This window comes from Cryptomeria japonica, chromosome 7 (assembly GCF_030272615.1).
Source record: "Cryptomeria japonica chromosome 7, Sugi_1.0, whole genome shotgun sequence".
Lineage (NCBI taxonomy): Eukaryota > Viridiplantae > Streptophyta > Pinopsida > Cupressales > Cupressaceae > Cryptomeria > Cryptomeria japonica.
The window spans coordinates 72,582,839-72,590,965 of NC_081411.1; the positions used below are offsets into that span (position 1 = coordinate 72,582,839).

The 8,127-nt window shown below is 36.7% G+C and overlaps 1 long non-coding RNA gene across 3 annotated transcripts; it reads left to right on the top strand.

The window, feature by feature from the left end:
• The first annotated feature begins 4,262 nt into the window (after positions 1-4,262).
• LOC131857110 (uncharacterized) lies at positions 4,263-7,077 on the top strand. 3 transcript variants are annotated; one of them, XR_009358548.1, is made up of 4 exons: positions 4,263-6,335; positions 6,452-6,497; positions 6,611-6,687; positions 6,852-7,077. It is a non-coding gene; the product is annotated as an uncharacterized LOC131857110 (long non-coding RNA). The 3 variants fall into 3 exon arrangements; XR_009358547.1 differs by having other exon boundaries at positions 6,452-6,687; XR_009358546.1 differs by having other exon boundaries at positions 4,263-6,687.
• Positions 7,078-8,127: the final 1,050 nt, after the last annotated feature.

Below are 8,127 nucleotides of genomic sequence, written 5' to 3' on the forward strand. Positions count from 1 at the left end.
GAGTAATAAGAGATCACCGACTGAAGATTGGCTTGTACCCCTCCCTTGGGGTTGGGTATGATTTCATGTTGTTTTCAGGTCTTTGCATAAGCCTTATTATATCATTTGTATTCATGCTTTAGATCACTTTGCATCTTGATTTGGAGCATTTACATTATCATTTACAAGCAATTAGGGTTTACTTTCTAGGTTGCTCTAGTTTGCTTACTTGCATTTTAGGATCTTGCACACACACAAGGTCTGCACACACACTACTTTTACAATACAACTTGCCTATTCGTGGAGGTGGAAATCACCAAAGCGGGGGTTTGACTAAGGCAAAACCCTATATAGCCGCCCACCATACCTTTTCAGATATAAGTGCAGGTTTCGGGATTCGGACGACACCGCAAGTTGCAGATCCGACGGAAGCAGACGAAGACTGAACTTCACACCAAATTCCAGCCCAGAAAGCTAGGACAGGGGCGTGGGGCGCCCTGGTCCTGCCAGGACAGGGGCGTTGGGTGCCCTGGTCCCTGGGACAGGGGCGCTGGGCACCCTGGTCCTTTTGTCAGACAGCAAGTTTCAGCATTTTTCCGATAGCTTTTCAGGTTGCAAAACAACAGTTTCAGGAGCAGAATCAGGACAGTGGCGCCCGGGCCCTCGTCCCGAACATTTTCACTCAGATTTTAACTTCGGGTACACATCTGCATTCTTATCTTGTCCTTGTGTTTACAGCTTTCCATTGTTTAATCTCAATTCTGCAATCTTTTTACTAGTTCATACTTACACTTTAGGGTTAATAGTTGAACTTGCATCATTCTATCTATCATTTGCAACAAAGGAATAGAAATCCTAATAGGTAGCCCGTGGCTCTCTCTTCCACAAAAAGAAGTAGCCAATTGTGTGATACCTCTAGGCTCTTTCGTATTCCATAAATGTGTGATTGAAAGTGAGATTAGGGCATGTTTGCTTAGTGTCTCTTTTTCCCCCACACAGCAGTGTGCTCAACGGTCAGGATTGAACCGTTTGAATTCCTTAACCTAACAAGTTTAAGGTTTAGGGTTTATGCTACCGACCTATCTGTTTTCCTATAAGGTGGATGTTGTGTCTCTTTCTGAGGTTGTTGGCAAAATTTTTGTGTGTGTATCCAAGAGAAGGGATACGGAATTCTTGCCAGACCAAAAGGAGAGAAGTGATACCTGTAGAGTGTAAGTGCAGAAGGTGAAGATGAGCTTAAACGGATCTGCATTGGCATTGAGTGCTGTTACCAGATCATTGTAATACCTGTTGATCTCTAACCACCTCAACAGTTGGAAAATCCCTTAATAGGGTAGCCTTAACTGACTTGTTGTAAATCCTTTAACAGGGTAATTCAAAGCTATTGAGTTCGAAATCCTTTAGCTATTGAGTTCTTGAATTCCTCTAACAAGGCAACCTTTAATAGGGTTTAACCCTTAATCGGGTATTGTAGCCATCCCTTAACCGGGTGATCTCTAACAAGATCGGTTCCTAGCAGAACCTATTGTAATATCTCTGATCGGACAAGGCTCCTAACAGAGTGGACTTCTAAAGAGTTAAAAAACAGCTTGTGGGTATTCATCGCCACCGTGGTTTTTCCGAGTTGGGTTTCCACCTAAAAAATATGTGTGTCATGTGTGATGCTTTTTTCTTGTGTTGCTTTGCTATTGTCTGTCAAGCATATGATGGTTCTGTGTTTTATGCCTGTCAATAAAACATGTTGAACTAGTTGTTATTATGATTTGATGATAGATTACCTGTTTATGCATAAGGGAGAAATGGTAGGGTAGTCTTGAGTTAAGTGAAAAGCTAAGTGAGTAACTGGTTAATGCTTGTCTCAGTCAGTCTTAGCTTTACCGGTTGCACTCTGTTTCAAACGAGTGTCACTGTTTGCTAGTCAGTTGAAGTGTCTGTTGTCAGACCAGTTTAGGACTGTATTTTTGTCTGTACTGATTCACGCCCCCCTCTCAGGTTTGGGTTAGTACTATCAGTTCATCATTGAGTTATCAGGTAAATGGGGAGTAGTAGTCATCGGAAGTCTAAACATAAAATAAAAATTTCAAATGACCAAATTGAAGTGTATAGAGAAAAAGATAGAGAAGGCCATAGGAGGAGAAGACAAGGTATGTTAAATATTGCTAATGTTACTTCAAGTGAAGAGGAAATTGAATTTGAAAATGTTGAACAAGTTATTGAAAATGAAAATGTAGATTTTGAAAGTGAAAATTTTGAATATGTTGAAAATGTTGAAAGTGATAATGAAAATGGCCAACATGATGTGAGAATGGAAAGTGAAAATTTGGGAGTTGATAATGAAGGTGTCCATAATTTTGGTGTAAATATGAATTTTTTTGACATTGGAGGTGAAAATGTAGAAAATTTTGACATAGGAGGTGAACATGTAGAAAATTTTGACATTGGAGGTGAAAATGTGGAAAACTTTGACATTGAAGGTGGAATTGCTCAACCAAGTGAAGAATATGGAACACCTAATCACTTTAGAAATGAAGACCCTCTCATGGATGAAAGATAAATTCCAAATCCAAGACCTTCAAGCACCCCAAAATGGTTACTTGAAATTGATGAGAACATTATTGCGCATCTTGAAGGCAAGAGGTCAATAAGAATCGTTCTGTTGTGGGCTACACAACTTTTCGACCAAAATTTTAGCAATAAGACATTGACCGAGCAATGCCAACTCTTTGTTCAATTGCTAAAGATGATAAAGATGAGACCATTGCTAAACAAATTGAAGATTCGTATAAACAAGAAGATGGAGAGAAATTCTATTATTGCCAAAAATCTATTTGATGCTCTCAATTCTATTGGAAAGAATACCAAAGAAAGAGATAAGAGCGCCGCTCGAAGAGTTATTACAACCTCCTTAGTAAGCCATCAATTGAGGAAGGCTCATCAAATGAGACAAACTTGTGTTGATTTGAACATAAACCGTAAAACTTTGGATAGAGCACTTGCACGAAGACAAAGACTTGACGATCCACTTCGACATGACGCATGGGATTTTGGTGGGAGGCTTCCACGTGTTGATAGAAAGTTGACTGAAAATGTGAAGGAGGAGATTCAACAATTTTGGCACTCTAATTCTAGAGTATCAACCAATGTAAAGGACGTTTTGAAAGTAAGAATTGACAACCGAGACCGCACACCGCATCCCAAACCTTTCTTGGAATCAAGCCAAATAGTGTTGTACAAATTTTTTTGTCAAGTACATCAAAATTTGCAAATATCACAAAGGGCCTTTGAATCTTTGAAGCCATTTTATTGTGTTCCTCTTAAGATTCGTAATACTTGTTGAAAGTACCCTGTGGAGTTTTCAATGTACCATGAACTTTTATGCCATATTGGTTCTACGATGCATACTAATGAGATGTTGCAGGAGTGTGATGCAATGCTATTTCCGAGATCATCAAGAGACTTGCAAGATCGATTTTTATGCCCTAGAGATGATGGCTGCTATTTCTATAGAAATGATTGTTTGAATGAGAAGTGCTCACAATGTGGTGGGTTGTTAAAGTTTGTTTCATGTTTTCATGAGAGTAGCAAACACGAGTTTGGAAATAATTATGGGGTGAACTCACAAAGCTGGTTCCCACTTTTTGGTACATCCTAATTTTTGCTGAAATCATACATTTTTTGGAAAATATAATTATTTAAGCTTTAAGAGGTCCCATTTGAAGTAATTAATTGAAGAGAGTTAGATCAAAGGCTCTTAGATCAAATTTTTTTGGATAGAACCTCTCTACTTCTAAATCATATTTGCAATGGAGTCTCCTTTGCATCTATCAAATGCTAATAAAATTTTACATTAGCTTTTGAGGGGTCAAACGAATTCATTTAGAAGTTGTTTTGTTTTGAGGATTTAGTCCTTATTATAAGCTTTCCAAATAGTATAATTTTTAATATATTTAAGTTTATTAATATATTTTTATTTTATTTTTTATGAATGTAGGTTTTTCACCGAACATGAACTTCTTTGTTCAATGCATTGGGAAAAATAGCAAACTAATTCAAAAAAAATTTGAAAAATATCTATGCCCTAGGTATTGATGTCTTCTTTCTAACAAAAAAAATAAAACTTAATTTTGATATATATAGAGCAAGTTATGTGTTCAAAAGTACACCTATATCTAAATTATAATTAGTCGGATTTCAAAACTTAATAAAATAAAAAAATTAAACATATCACTATCAAACCAACTGCATGCCCTGGGTATTGATGTTACAAACCAAAATTTAAAAGAGATAAGTTTTTATCATTTATAGAAAAAAATTTATACGTTTTGGGATGCACATCATTCTTAAAAAATGTTGTTTCCTGTAAAAAACTACTTTTGAGGGAGATGGAAAAATCAATAAAATTTTATTCAAAAAAATTTGAAAAAAATATATTTAGAATCTACAAAAAGGATGTTACAAATCACTAGTTTACATCATCTTCAAATTCTTAACGATTTAAAAGTTATAGGTGTCAGAAAGTGAAGGTTTTTTGCAAAATGTTCATCTATCTAAGTGTCAAAGTTGGTCAAAAAGTGGGAACCAGTATTGTGAGTTCACCCTATGCTGAGAAAAAAAGATATGAGACAGTGAAATATACTTTGAAGAGTGGATTCTAGATGCGAATTAGTCTCAAGAGAAGTGAGTGTTGCTGATTTTATTTTGGATTTTAAGGAAAATCTTTTTTTGCAAGTATGCAAAGCACACCCATAGGTCTCTGTGGTTGGATCAATAGTTCAAGATGTGTAAGAACTCTTTCTCGATTGACACTATTGTATCTGTGGTTGATTTTGCAGAGAACTATACATTGCAACCACAAAATGAGGTACAATCTCAGTACTACAATTCAATCCAGATTGCTATTTTTGTTCACATTACATATACACATGCTCCTGATAGTATAGAAGAGGACAAGAAGATAATCAGGGAGTATCATTTTTATATGAGTGATGATAGATCACACTCCTCCGAGTATGTGCAACATTGTTTTGAGAATTTTTTTGAGTTCTTGCATGAGAAAGATATTGCAATGGATCAACATATCATATCAAATAACTATACGGGTCAATTCAAGAATGCCCATATGTTTTATTGGTTGAGTAGAATGCATGTAGAGAGGTGTATACCTCATATTTGGTGTTTTTTTGAGGCAGGGCATGGGAAGGGGGAGCATGATGGAGCAGGTGCATGTTTGAAGAGAGCTCTAGTTAAGGAGCAATTGAGGATTTGAGGTGCAAATTTTCCTGATGCACGTTCTATTGTTGTTTGGTGTAGTTCAACATTGTCACAGGGAGGTACTCTTGTTTCAACAGTGACCAGATTCTTTTGGTTGGTTGAGGAGACCACAATGGGATATAGATTGGATTGTCAAACAATTAAAGATTCTTCAAAGATGCATTCATTTCTCAGCTCAGATGCAAGTACATGGACCATTTGGACACGAGCGTTGGCTTGTTTTTGTTAGAGTTGTGTTCGGTGTGATTGGGATTAGTACGAGTCAAGTGAGTGGGTTGATATGTGGGTTCCCCAATATCTAACTCCTTTATCTCAAACAATACCATTGTCAAATGATGACATGGAAAGTTCACTTGAGTATGACCGTCTATCAGATCTTGTACAACCAGGACATGTTTTTGCAGTTGTTGCACCACAAGGGAATGAAGAGAGATCAAAATATTGGTTGGCACGATGTGTATAGGGAAAACCAAAGCTAACACAACCAGTGACAGATGATGATGGGTTCACATATCCTACAGGTTCGGTTGTTGTTGTGGGAACTTGGTTGCGAACATACATGATTAGAAAGAATGACATACTTGCATTTGAAGACTATGAGAAACACAAAACCATTCTAATGTGTTCACACCTTATTATAGCTAAGAGATGACCCTTCAGGCATACTTGAGTAGTATGTCTTTAATGGTGCCTTATTTTTTTTATCGTGCATTTCATTTCAAACAATGATCATTAAACCTTAATGTTCAAGTTTGTTACGTGTATATTAAAGATGTGTTCAAAATGCAGGTCTATTGATGAATGTTTTTTTTGACAACATGGTTTTTGCATGCACATAGCGGGTACACTTGATATAATTGGAAGGGACGTATTTTTGCAACACGACTTATTATCATGCATTTGATTCAAGCTTTACAATTGTTGTTATTAGAAAACACTATTTGACAATTTTTGATGATATAATTATCGCAAAACCTTTATGATCATGCAAGTCTTTTTTGATGATATACAACAATATCACATTATGATTTTTTCGTCAACATAGTGGGTTCTCTTGATATAATTCAAAGGGACGTATTTTTATGGTATATAATCCCACCTTTTCATTTATTATCATACATTTCAGTTGAAGTGATTATCATAAAGCCTTTATGTTCATCCATGCATTTTATGTGTAGACTAACAATTCTTAAAAATACAGGTTCATGCTAGATCATTCGTCGTTGACAAGTTTACTCTTGGTGATGGTACATATTCCTTTGTGCATTAATGAGATTAAATTTTGTGCATAAACACTAAGTCAAGTGAATGTATTGCTATTTAGAAATGACAATATCTACCATCATCTTCAACCATGTAGAGAAATGTAGTGAGAAGGGCTTTAATCAACATGCGTCTTTCTTCAAAGTTATGCTTGCATACTTTGTAGAGAAACTGGTAAGTTTCGTAATTATACAATCTTGTGCATCTTAAAAATGTTTCAAATGATCTATTTATAATTTGACAAAATAATTTGTATTAAGTGTTATAATTTTTTTTATCTTGTAGCACATTCATTCTACATAAAAAGGTTGCTTATTTTGGTCTTCATTTATATGCAGGCATTGCTGTACATAAGCTTTTCTCTTAGGACATGAGGATGTCTGATGTAGATGAAGTGGGACATTGTATTTGTATATGGATGCCAATTGATGTAACTTTTTTAATATGATATACAATGTCCATGAACAAATTGGTTTAGTTATATTGATGATATACAATGTATTTGTACATGAGTACATTCATGTAGTTGTATTGATAATGAAAAAAAATCATGTTTGCATATTCCTTCATGGATGTCACATGCAAGTGTAATGGTAATTATGTGTATACAATACATGGAGATATTGATGATCATTATGTGTCTACAGTGTAATGCTTATTTATCTATATTGTTCATTGAATGAGACTGATGTTTTTTTGCCCACTTTGCAAAAAATGCTGCCCTCATAAAACCGTAGGGAAACTTGAAAAACTGAGATAGGCTTTTGTAGGGACTTCGAGTGTTTGATCGAGTGGGGGGGGGGGGCAAAATAGGAGCATGAATAGGGTAATATTGCCTAACTGGACATGTCAAAACCAACGGTTCGTTATCACGACGAGCAGAACGAGAAATTGGCCATGCGACAATATTCGATTGAATGAGACTGACGATTTTTTTTGCCAACCAAAAAAATGCTGCCCTAATAAAATCGTAGGGACACTTGAAAAATAGAGATAGGATTTTGTAGGGACCCCACTCGTGGACTCGTAGGTTCAAACGGATCGTTCAGAGGTGTTCAAACAGATTATTCACATGTGCCACAGATTCCGAGGTAGGGCCCGTCGAAGTTTGACAATTTTTAGCACTTATGGTGCTCAAGGGACGACGCTAGTAGGGTATGACCCCGAGTGTTCGATTGAGTGGGGGGGGGGGGAAAGGAGTATGCATAGGGTAATAATACATAACTGGACATGTCAGAGCTGACGGTTCGTTATCATGACCGAGTAGAACGAGAAATTGGCCACGCGAAATATTTAATTGAATGAGACTGATGATTTTTTTGCCAACCGAAAAATGTTGCCCTAATAAAACCATAGGGAAACTTGAAAAATTGAGATATGATTTTGTAGGGACCCCTCTTGTGGCCCCGTAGGTTCAAACAGATTGTTCGCAGGTGCCACGGATTCTGAGTTAGGGCCCGTCAAAGTTTGACAATTTTTAGCATTTAGGGTGCTCAAGGGACGACGTCGGTAGGGTATGACCCCGAGTGTTCAATCGAGTGGGGGGGTGAAAAATAGGAGCATGCATAGGATAATAATGCCTAACTGGACATGTCTGAGTTGACGGTTCGTTAC